Here is a 13,614-nt window from a genome sequence, read left to right on the forward strand (position 1 = left end):
AAAAAGCGCACTTCCCGCACACATGTGGGATAAGGAAGAGACTGAATAATATCAATTTTAGCTTTGTCTACCTCTATTCCCTTGGATGAAACGACATGACCCAACACAACACCTTGCCCAACCATAAAATGACACACCTCTTAAGGACAAGAACAAGGTTAGACAGACATGTTTTGAACGAGTCACCATAGACAGTGAAATCATCCATAAAGACTTCTAAGATATGCTCAATGAAATCCAAAAAATACTAACCATACACCGTTGGAAAATGGCCGGTGCATTGCAAAGTCCAAAGGGCATTCGTCGATATGCAAAGGTGTCAAACGGGCAAGTGAATGTCGTCTTCTCCTGATCTTTCAGCGTAATAGCAATCTGAAAATAACCAGAATACCCATCAAGAAAACAATAATAAGGATGACATGCTAACCGTTCAATCATTTGATCAATAAAAGGTAGAGGAAAGTGGTCCTTGCGGGTTCCAGCATTTAATTTCCTATAGTCTATACAAACCCTCCAACCGTTTTGAATGCGGGTGGGAACCAATTCATCATCCTTGTTTTTCATCACAGTAATTCCGATTTTCTTGGGTACCACTTGGACCGGACTGACCCACTGACTGTCAGAAATCGGGTAGATGACTCCAACTTCAAGAAGTTTCATAATTTAAGCCTTTACCACCTTCATCATTGGTGGGTTCAACTTTCTTTGCGGCTAACGCGAGGGATTCGCTCATTCCTACATCAAAATCTTGTGCATGCATGTAGAAGGACTAATTCCCTTGATGTCTACTATGGTCCACACAATATCAGTCTTGTGTTCTTGTAGTACTTTGACTAATTGTTCCTCTTGGCCGGCTTCCAAACTATTGGAGATGATGACTGGCAATGTTTCTCCTTCTCCAAGGAAAACTTACTTAAGATGTTTGGGAAGCAGTTCAACCACTGGAACCTGCAAAACAGATGGAAGGCGCCGAGTATTAGAGATTGGTAATGATATATAAGAGACATTACCTGACTGAGATAGCTCAGGAGAACTGTTCAAAATTTTATCAATCTCTTTCGCTTCTTCGCTGAATTCAATTCCATCATCCTGCTGAATGGGTGCAACAATAGTCACCTCTAGCTCATCTTTTCCTGCATACTCACAATAATCTTGTGCCAAGTAATCCACAATATCAACGGAATATACACAATCATCACTATCAGGAAATTTCATGGCATCATAAATATTGAATTTCACAACATCTCCATCAAATTCCATAGTGAGTGTGCCACTGTGAACATCAATTTTAGTCATGAAAGTTTTCAAAAATGGTTTGCCTAATAAAATAGGACTATTGTGATCACCATTTTTCATGTCAAGCACATAAAAATCTGCAGGAAATACCAAGTTATTTACTTGCACTAACATATCTTCCACTATTCCCCTAGGGTATGCATTAGACCTATCAGCTAACGGAATAATAATTCTAGTTTTATTAAATGGACCAAGTTTCAAGGATGCATAAATAGAATATGGCATAACATTGATTGATACTCCTAGATCTAACATGGCCTTCTCAAGTCTAACATTTCCTATAGTCAGGGGCGGACCAAGAAAATTTGGTCAGGGGGGCACATTTACGGACGGAGCTATGTGTTGTTTCGCCCGGGTGGTCGCTTGGGCGACCTAATTTTTTTCCTATTTTTTATACATTAAATTTAGTTAAATTTGTCAATATCCCGTGAACAATTTTAAAAATAAAAATATAAAAGCTCAACACATAAAAAAAATAGAGAGCTTAGAAATTTTAGTTTGGATAGAGATAAAATTCTGGCTCCGTTATTGGATATAATTTATAAAATAATCATGAATGTGCATTTTATATCAACTAAAGGACGGCTAAAAAAATTAAAACATTATAATCAATTCATAATAATTCATTATACAATTATTTGATGAGTTATTAAAAATATTTTTTTTGGAATATAATACATCAATATTATTTAAAATTAACATGTACCATATTTTATTTTATTAAAAAATTAATATAAGTATACACTAATAATTTTTTAAAAAATTTGAGGGGTGGGGGGGGGGGGGGTGGGATGGGGATGCCCCCCTGGACCCTACATGGGTCCGCCCCTGCCTATAGTGCATGAGATAGAAAACATACCTGGATCCTTGCATTTTGCGGGCAATTTTCTTTGGATCACAGCAGATACGTTCTCACCAAGCTTCACTTTTTGACAACCCTTCAGTGTCTGTTTCCTCTTTGCTGTGCACAATTCTTTCAATAACTTTGCGTATAGAGGTACCTGCTTAATAGTATCTAACAACGAAATATTCACCTCACATCTACGAAAAGTCTCATAAAGTTCCTTTATTTCTTCATTTTTTCTAGACTCCTTAAGTGCTAAAGGCAAAGGGAAAACAGACTTATATTCAGAAAGTTGAGGAAAATTACCTCTTGGCGCTTCTTCTTTGGATGCTTCTCCATCAGTTGCCTTCGGTTCTTCTTGTGGCTTCTCCTTAGGCGAAGCCTCAACTTCTTTCTCCTTAATCTTCAAATCCTTTCCATTCCTTAGAGTGATAGCACTTGCGTTCTCTCTTGGATTAGGAATTTTTTGAGATGGTAAAGCATTGGAATGCTGTGCTTCCAACTTATTAATTGCGGTGGCGAGCTGTCCCATCTGGGTATTCAAGTTTTGGATACTTGCTCTTGTTTCCTGTTGGAAAGTTACAGTATTAGTAGCAAGATCCTTAACAATATTTTCAAGAAACTCACCTGGATTTGGAATCTGAGGACGTTGCTGCTATTGAGGATACAGTGGCCTATAAGCTTGATTGTGTGGTGGTGCTTGAGGCCCAGGTTGATTTGCCTGAGGGTTCCCATATCTCAGATTTGGATTATCCTTCCAACCAGGATTGTATGTGTTGGAATATGGATCATATTTCCGCTGTGGTGGTCTAGGAAATCCTCCAGTAGCATTGACATATTCAACCAATTCTTCTTGAAGTGTGGGACACATATCAGTAGCATGTCCCACTGCAACACAAATCTCACATGCCTTTGCAGTTTGACCATTCCCTACGGCTATCTGACGCACAAGAGACGTCAATTCAATTAATTGTTGCTCAAGGGAAGAGACATTTACCTCGCTGTTCTTCTTTGGTACATGCTCATTCCTGTTGGTGCCGAATTGTTGAGAATTTGCAGCCATATTCTCAATTAAATTCCTCGCTTGTACCGGCGTTTTATACATAAACAAGCCTTCACTTGCTGCATCTAGCATACTCCTGTCATGAGGCAACAAAACTTCATAGCATAATTGAATCAATTGATTTTCACTTATCTGGTGTTGCGGACAGCTAGCACAAAGCTTCTTGAATCGCTCCCAGTATTCATGCAGTATTCCCCTGAGTATTGCTTGATTCCATAGATTTCCTTCCGGATGTTCGCAGCTCTAGAGGCTGGAAAATATTTTTCCAGAAAGATTCTTTTCATCTCCGTCCAAGTTGTGATAGAACCAGAGGGCAAGTAATATAGCCAATCCTTAGCAGCACTCTTCAAAGAGAAAGGAAAAGCTCTTAGCTGAATCTGCCCCTCTGTCACTCCATGGGGTTTCATACTCTTGCAAACCACGTGAAATTCCATCAAGTGTTTATTCGGGTCCTCACCTACAAGACCATGAAAGGAGGGTAATAAGTGAATCAATCCAGATTTAAGTTCAAAAGTGACATTATTTTCTAATGTAGGAAAAGTAATGCATAAGGGTTGTTGATTGGGATCAGGAGTGCCCAATTGTCTAAGACTCAGATTAGCATTAGCCGCCATTTTTTCTTTTGGAAATGCAGTTCGAGAAGCTTCCTCTTGTTGTTGCCTACAAAGTTCTCTCCTTCGCCTGTGCAAAGTCCTTTCGATCTCTGGGTCGTAGAGAAAGTTTTCTTCAACAAATTCACCTGTAAGCATGAACGAGAGAGAACTAGAAACAAAGAAAAGAGAGGAGAGTGAGATTAAACAAAACAAAAAAAAAAGAAAAAAAACACAATAAATTAAACACCGTATTCCCCGGCAACGGCGCCAAAATTTGGTAGCGCTAAGTTGCGTCACGCCCAAATTACCCAACTCAATCAGATAACCATGAATATGTAGTAATGTGAGTAGAGATCGTTCCCACGAGGAAAGAGAAATTTAATGCGTTCTAAATAGAATAAAGGGGGGTTTTTGAGTTTTGGGATTAACTACTGAAAATTAAGCAATTAAAGAGAATTATTATCACTATCATGCAAGATTAAAAATTAAACTGGAGAAATCAAGAAGAGACAAGCCTTGGTATCAGTCGACTACACCCTTGATATTCATTCATTCAATCATCGATTCCCTAAAAATAATTAATCCTATCAAATATTCATCATTGAAAATCAAATTCCTGTTTTACCTTAATCTTAGTTAATTAGACACCAGCGTTTTAAATTAACCATTACCAATAAATTAACCCGGATTCCAGCGATCTAGATTTAAATTTAAGATAGCATTCAAACAAGTAAAACTGATGAATCTAGACAACACATGCACCAGAGGATGTATTTAATCGAGTCAAGAATTGATCCTAAAATTTAATAAATTCAACAGCAGAAAATATCAAACGTAGTTGCTTCGCAAATTAGTTGATTCAAACAATTACGGATTTGAATTCTAATTTAGCTGTAGTTTGCATAGCAAAATCCTAAGATGGCCAATCCGAAAATTTCGCATACAAACATGAAATAAAATAGATCAACTATTGATACTTAATAAGAATTAAATACTGAAAATCGAATCTCATGAATAAATTATATCAAAGCTTCGTCTCCCTCTACCAAGTATTAAAAGTTTAGCTACAACGATTCATGAAAAACTCAAGAAAAATTAAAAGAAAGGAAGAAATCTTCAGAGAGAGTTCTAAAACAAAATCTAGCCGCCTCAGAGATATGCCAAAGTATGATAATTCCCCTCTGAAAAACGGAATAAAAGCCTAATAAAAGTCTAGAGTCCAAAATAAAAGAGTTTTCAAAATTACAAATTCTTTCCCGAACAGCTCTCGCGCTCGATCCTATGAGTTTGCAAGATCGAGCGCATGAAACTTTGCAAACCTTCTGCCTTACTTCTTCTTGGGTCGCGCTCGATCCTGTGAGTACGTCCGATCGAGCGCATGAGCAAAAATCCGATTTCTTCTTAAAATTTGATAATTCCTACACATTAAACCCGGGAGTATATTATGTAGCTAAATGCATGCATAAAACAAAACTAAGATAAATCATGAACAAAGACATATGAATTTATCAAAACACTAACAAAATAACCCTAAAATATGCAAACAAAACAACACTATCATTCCCGTCTCCACCAAGTTGGAAGAAATACTTTCTCTTTTAATTGCATTTTCAGGTTTATTTTATTTGTTCGGGTACATATATGTAGGTATTGAAATTTTTTCCCATTTCAAATTAACTTACGATAGGAACCGAAATGTCTATGATGGAGGAATTGATATGGGGCCTCATAGGTTAAAATTAAGAACTATAGCTCTGACTTGAATGATTATGAGTTGATTTCACTTTTTTTTTTTTCATTCACTGTTCTTAAAGATATAATTCTTTTTTATTCAAAAGCGTGCATTATTGATTTTTAAAAAGAATTTTGATTAATTCTATGTTTAAAGATACGCGATATGGTGCCTTTTTTTGTCCTAATCTATCTTGATGTGTGAAGATGCTACCAAGGTTTTGGGCAATGAGTACTGGCATCCAAATTATCAAAACTTTTTACATGTTTCAATTAGGATGCAGTTAATATCGAATTTTTTTTGTCAAGTTTGATGTGCAACATTTTCAAAAAACTTGATTGCCACATTTTTTCATCACACACAACGTGTATGTGTCACGGTAGCTTTATATATAAAGAATCTGTCTAATATAGACAAAAGAAGATATCGGCTTTTTATTTTATTTTTTTTAAAAATGTCTTATATGATATAGATATCTCATTTTTATTTTTTTCTTTTTTATTTGAATATTTCAATTTACATTGTAGTCCCTCGATAACTTTTAAAAGTATGGTATAACGCACGTAAAAAAAAAGTATGGTATAACGTACAAATCAATTATAACACTTCATTACTTTTTATAATTATGGTATAACTCTTATTTGAATATAAATCAAATTAATTAGAAAAAAAATTAATTAAAAAAAAATTGTACATGCACATGACACCTATGTTGGTACATAATATTGGCACCGTATGTGGGAACGAAAAAACAAAAGGGAGCAATTCGTTCATCCATGGTGAACTGTACCAAAAAAAAAATCGAGTTACTAAATTATATCAAAAACCCTATTTCCCGAGACAAAATACGTCCGCCACGAAGCTTGATTGAGGGGTTTATCAAAAAACTGAAATATCGGTCGGCATCTCAACGATAGTGTTTGCATCTCCTGAGCATCCTCTAACGGCTGGCCCCCATCGAGATAAGTCTAACATTCATATCGGATATTTATTTCAGTGCATTATGCGATCAAACTTTTTCATGTGGCTCACAAGAGTGTATATTATTTCGGCAAACATGGATGCACTAAATTATATAAGAAACATACTTGAGTTATTTCTTGTTATAGAATTCACTAATTGGTACATAAAATTATGTACATGCACACTGAACATGAATGACATATTCACATGCCTGGATTAGGGGAATGATTATTAATTTGTTGCCCAACATTCAATAATCATTGTACTTATTATATGTGAGCTCATGAACGGTGGGATGATTATTGTTTATGGTTCCAAAATCCAAATTTATGTGGATGAGTTAGGCTCGTGAAAGATATAAAAAGGTCTATTCGTCTCTACCAAATGAATTTCTAAATTCTTAGTATATCAAAATAGCTTGATCATGAAGTCTACGTGGGGTGAATTCAAAAGAGACCTACTCTATATTCTTTGGGTGCCCACTTGTTCCAAGATATTTGATGGTAAATTGTTTAGAATTTAAAACTTGCTTCTTCATAATCATGCAGCATGTGGATTTCACTAGTGACAGCTTATACCTTATTCTAGAATGAAGAAAAACCAATTGAGTATTAAATGCTCCACCTCCACTCATCCTTGCATAAATATTTGGTTTTTGCGCAAATAATTATAGTGAGATTGACCTTGTATTTCTTTTGGAGGGAGAAATACATTTTTTATCTTGTAATTTGCACATTTTCCATTTTTGGTCATGTTAAAAGTAAATTTATAATTTTAGTCATGTAACTTGTATTCTTTTTTATTTTTGGTCCTATTAACATTGAATTCGCATTTTTAGTCCTGTAACTTACATGAATTTTTTATATTAAGTCTTGTTAACACTGAATTACATTTTTAGTTTTGTAACGTAATTTTTTTTTTATTTTTAGTCTTGTTAACACTGAATTTTTATTTTTTTGTCCTGCAATTTTCGTATATTTTATTTTTATTTTTTAGTCATATTAAAGGTGAATTTTCATTTTTAATTGTATTATTTATAGTTTTATTTATATTATATATTTTATAATATGGTATTTAGTGTAAAAACATTTTGAATAATTTTTAGTTGATTGTTTTTTTATTTAATTCATTTAAATTTTAAAATTTTTAAAATATGTAAATCATAATATATTATAATTACAAATATAAAAAATTATGCAATTTATGGAATTAAAAATGTAAATTCATTGATAATATGACTAAAAATAAAAATAAAAATATATGGAAGTTACATGAAAAAAAATGAAAAATTAGTGTTAATACGACTAAAAATGAAAAAGAATGTAAGTTACAGGACTAAAAATATAAATTAAGTGTTAACAAGACTTAAAATGAAAAATTCATGTAAGTTACATGACTAAAATACGAATTTAATGTTAATAGGACCAAAAACGAAAAAATAATGCAAGTTATAGGACTAAAATTACAAATTTACTTTTAACAGGACCAAAAATAAAAAATGTGCAAATTACACAGCCAAAAATGTAATTCTCTCTTCTTTTGGCAGTTTAGTTGCAAACTAAATTCATGTCATGGATTATGGCTGAACTATTCCAAGCTTTTTGTCATCTTGCTTAAATACCCGGATGGAGTAGTATTTTATGTCCTTGCATGTAATATTAGTACAGAGAGAATGGAACAAACTCTACCTTTAACTCCTCCATGCATCTTTAGCTTAACAAATTACACGGAATTAGCTAAATTCGTCCCTATATGTATCATGTTTCTGTTTAAAATAAAAAAAAATTTAATTCTCATGCCATCTCCACCAACTTCGGCAAACGAGAGATGGAAAATCATGTCATCACTACCATGAGCCTACTAAATAAATTTACGTTATTAGAACTCAGAATGTATTTACGTTCTTAGTGGACTAGTCACATAGGCATGCACCTCAGTTATTTTTTTGTTTTCCTTCGGTGAAGGACTTGCATAATTTTTGGAATCATCCATACTATCAGTACTCATGTTAATTATTTGTTTATTCTTATCAATCCATGGTAGTAATATTATTTCGAGCCACACAAGCTCAATTTTAAATCCTTGATAAATGGTTTTATCACTCTCGATTTTATCATTCTTTAATTTTCCACTTACTAAGATATTTTATTGTCATATCTTATGTGACAGGCTTCAAAAGATCCAGATTTCACCATTTCATGAATTTGGATATTATAAATTTTTCTTGATATGTTAATGCCATACATCCAAATTATTATTATTTTGGATTCCTTCTGCCATGGTTTCGTCTTTTGGTGCAGAACTCAAAACATTTTATATTTGGCTTCATGGACATTGCTTGGACTTGATTCATGGTGTAGGAAATGGGGTTGCACATAAACAGTATGAGGTGTTGTCACAAGGTGTTGACAACAACTACAATAGCACTTTGAGTAATTTGCAGCGGAATATAATTTAAACGTGAATAAAATAAACAAGCAACCAAATAAATAGACTCAAATGATTTAAGCAAGACTATAAAATACTCTTGCAGCGCCTCAGAGTAAAACTTCACTAGAAAATAAATCAAAGAGTTTTACAAATCCTAAAACTAGTGATATTGTAAAAATCAATTTCTCAACAATGCATCAAGTTGTCTTGACCGATATGAACTTTAGAAAAAGTTCAATTCTTCTAAAGCTCTTAGAAAAATCTCACGGTCTCTCTCTATTTTTCGTTCGGTACATCCATCTTCAATATATAAACTTGAATCCTTCTTCAACATGTTTCTTTGTAGGCATAGGATTCTTGTGATTTGATCATATCAAATCTACACAATTAAAGAAAGATATATATATATATATATATTAGATATGATATGATAAATATTATAATAAGCTTATCAAAATCTCAAATCAACTTATTCAAGGAAATAAATAATTTGTTGCTTCATGTGCTAGAAAGGCAAAATGTACAAATTAAAATCTTTTTTTAAAAACTTGAGAATTTTAAGGAATAAAATATTTCTTTCAATCTCCCCCTTTTTACCTTTCTGGACAAAACACTTTTATCCAAAAACAAATCAACTTAGCTCCCTCTTAATCAAAACTCTCCCGGATTAATAAAACAAATTCTCCCCCTAAGTGTAAGAAGGGGTGTTGTCATGAGATGTTGACAACATCTAGCGACGACACTCCAGATCAGAAAACATAAGTGAAAGGAGAAACAGAAACAAGAAAACATATCAGAGTTAACACCAAAAAAAAACTTTTTGAATAGGAGCAGAGCAAAAACAAAAACTAAGCAACAAAAGCACTAATTAAAAAATAAACTAAAATAACTAAAGCAAATCTAGAATTGATTGCTTTCAAATGAGCCATCTGCATCAGCTTCTTATTCTTCTCCAACTTCACTTTCTTCTCCCCTTTTTTGTTCAGAAGGGCCAGCTCTACTTAGTAGTGACTCGTAGTGAGCCTTCAACCCTTCATAATTGGCAATATCAGCCTTAGCCTGTGCAATCTTTTGCTCAGCATGCAGTAATTGAGCGTGAGAAAATGTCGGATCATTGTTCTGAGCAGCAGAGGGGGGTACAAAAATTTCAGTGGCAGAGGGGGTGTTGGCAACACCTGCCACAACACCTGCAACAACACATGATTCAGACCAAGGTAGGTCTGTCTTTCTGTTGCCTCGCAGCAATGCAGGTGAAATCTTCAATACTTCTCCAGACTCCGTGAGCAGCTCATCATCATCCTTATCAATTTCTTGAGATAGCAGCATCGAATAGATCAGAGAAGGATATGGCAGCTTTAGAGTTGGTTGTGCACAGTCAGCAAAGACCATGACTGTATCAAACACCAGTCGGCCATAGTTGAAATTTACTCCTGTTCCAATGGCATATAAGACTAGAGCCTGGTGCTTTGTGACAACAGTGGAATTCCCAGATGGAGTCCATGTCTTGACAGCGGTCTTGTGTAGAACAGAGTAAAAAGAGGTGAGTTTGGCAGCTGGAATCTTTTTAGGATGAGCTGGAAATACTGTGACTTGACCACCTGTGATGACAGAGGTCATCTCATCCAAAGTAGGTAGAGCAGCATCATCACCAGTAAGTGTATGGAGGAATCCATTAATCATGGCAATACTGAAGGTAAAAACCTATCCTCGCACATACACTTTCCCATATTTAACATACCGAGGGTCCTTCATTGCTTCAGTCAAATTGCAATAAAATTCACGAACAAGTGTCCTGCAATACGGACCAGCAGTGGTGACAGTGGACAACATGTTTCTTACCTCAAAGAACTTCACCATGTTCTGAGCTTGATAGCTTTCCACATCAATGTTGTGTTCCTCAAGGAACTCTCTATCAGCATACTTATCCCAGCAGTCAGCAATTTCCATGGAATAAAAAGTTTAGGAATAGGAAGAATTTACTCGGTAGTCTTCTCCTAAGGTGTTGTCCAGGGTGTCGGCAACACCTTCCTCAGCATCTTTTTCTTCTTTCTCAGAGTCATCAAAATCTGACTCTTCATCCAATTCTTTCTCAGCATCTGAGTCTTCACTTGAGTCAGTGCTGGAACTATCAGAGGGGTGAGGATGGTTATCACCAAACTCTTGCAATATTTCTTCACCGGGTTCATCATCGGATTCATGATTAGGTGAAGTAGCAGCAACAATAGGCTTCTTGCTTTTGGACTTCTTCATCTTAGCCATTAACTGGGCTATTGAAATTTTTTCATCATCAGAGAACTCAAGAGGAGCAGCAGTTAATGGTTTCTCAACAGTAGGAATAGATGCAGATGCATCTTTCTCTTCAGCAGCAACAGATGGAGCCTCTGACTCTGTAGAATCATCACTATCATCAGACAAATCACCTGCTGATTTGCTTTAGCAGCAAACGGAACCGGAATAGCTTCTCCAGAAGGTTCTTGGGTACTTGATTTTCCCTTTTTTTGGCGCACAAGCTTGCAATCTTCATCAGAGCTTTCATATCTAGAGGTAAACTCAGTGTCCACCAGAGATGATCTTGAAGGCTGTCCTTTCCCACAAAATCTCTTTGACGCCGTGTAATATGAATTATATCCAGCCTGTCTCTTGGATATACGGGTCAAGGGTTTCGAAGGAAACACCTTGTTCAGCACGCCCATATCTGGCAAATTCTCTACATAAAACTCATTGTCTGGCTCTCGTGGAGCGATGGAGTTCAGGGGCACTAGTTCTTCAGCAACAGGAATTATGGCTTGCTCGATCAGAGGGTGTGATGACGGTGGTGTTGTAACACCTTCAGTAGCATCCTTTGTGAAACCCATCTCAGAACGAATATCGTGAGAGTCAAATCTCTTTCTTGCCATTTAAAATTTTCTAGAGTGAAAATACGAAAAAAATTTAGGTAATTGATAAACAGGGAGCACTGAGAATAAGGAGGTGCGAGATGAAGCAAGAAAATAATATATTTCCATAAACAGATAAAAACCCAAATATATAACACACCAAACCTTTTCCTATTCTAACTCGGATTCTCAGTAGGCCCCAACGGTAACAAAACCCCAACGGTAACACTCCAATATGGTAACAAATCGAATTAAATTTGGAAACAAATCTCTTCGATTTTCACCGATAATCTAAGCTCAAATATTTCCAATTTTAACTCCTCATCAAAATATAACACCACTGAAACAAAATCCAATCTCATTCAAATTCAAAAATTCAGAGGATAGGCCAAAAATCAAAAAAATTCGTTTGATTAGAATTCATAACCTTTCGGCGCAAGATATTCACAAATTAAAAAAATATGCATGTCATAATTATGTCTAAAATAGAGTGTGACATAAAAATAAAATGCAATCACATGCAAAATATATGTTGACAAATGAGGTGTTTTCAACTATGTTGACAACATCTTCCAGCAACACTTCAGGATTCAGAAAAAATTATGGTATCCAATTCATTATTATAGAAGTGGTAGTCTGCACACTAAAGGAAACGATCTTCAATGGACCCCTTTAGGTAGCTTTTTCCATTTGCTTCTTATTTTCAATCAAATTTGATGATTGATTCAATTCAAGTTTAATCTTTTTGTTCTTTTGAGATTCTGATTTTGCAAAGTCACTTTTCATTTGGAACAAGATCATGGAATACACGAACATCCCTCCACTACTTCGTAACTTAGTCAGAACTCTTCTTCAATTAATCCAAATTAAACTGTAAAACCTTTTGCATAAAATCCTGAGTGAAAAATAGTAGATGGTTACAAAGTATCCAACACATCACAAAACAGAATGAATGCATGAATGCAATATGCCTAAGATTCTAAAAATGCACATGCATGAAAAGGTGTTGTCATAGGGTGTAGGCAACACTCCTGACAACATCTAGGTTCTGTCTATAATGCACACATACTGAGAGAATTCCTTAGACTGAAGAATCTCTCGAAATCCAAAGCTTTTGTGAATATATCAGCTAATTGTTTATTTGTTCCAACAAACTCAATTAAGATCATGTTTTTCTCGACCAAATCTCGAATAAAGTGATGTCTAATGTCAATGTGTTTGGTTTGAGAGTGTTGTACTGGATTTTTGGATATATCAATGGCACTAGAATTATCACAGTACACAATATGAGTATCACTCTTAACACCATAATAATTTAGCATTTGATTCATCCAAATGAGTTGTGAGCAACAACTACCAACAACAACATACTCAGACTCGACAGTAGAAAGTGAGACACAGTTCTATTTCTTATTATACCAAGACACTAAGTTATTTTCCAAGAAGAAACATCCTCCTGAAGTGCTCTTTCTCTCATCTAAATCCCCAGCCCAATCAGCATCACTAAACCCTACCAAATTCGAAATGGTTTCTTTAGTGTACCAGAAACCCAAGTTCAAAGTACCTGCCACATATTTCAGTATACGTTTCACATCCTTTAAGTAAGTAATTTTTGGGTTAGACTGATATCTAACACACAAACAAACACTATACATGATATCAGGTCTAGTAGCACTTAAATACAAAAGACTACCAATCATGCTTCTGTAGAGGGTGTTGTCAACACCTTCGGCAACATCCTTCCTAGACAGTTTTTCATTAGACCCCATAGGTGTGCGCATGTGTTTAGTGTTGTCATTCAGAAACTTCTTCACCAA

Source organism: Henckelia pumila, chromosome 2, assembly GCF_033568475.1.
Source record: "Henckelia pumila isolate YLH828 chromosome 2, ASM3356847v2, whole genome shotgun sequence".
NCBI classification, from domain to species: Eukaryota; Viridiplantae; Streptophyta; class Magnoliopsida; order Lamiales; family Gesneriaceae; genus Henckelia; species Henckelia pumila.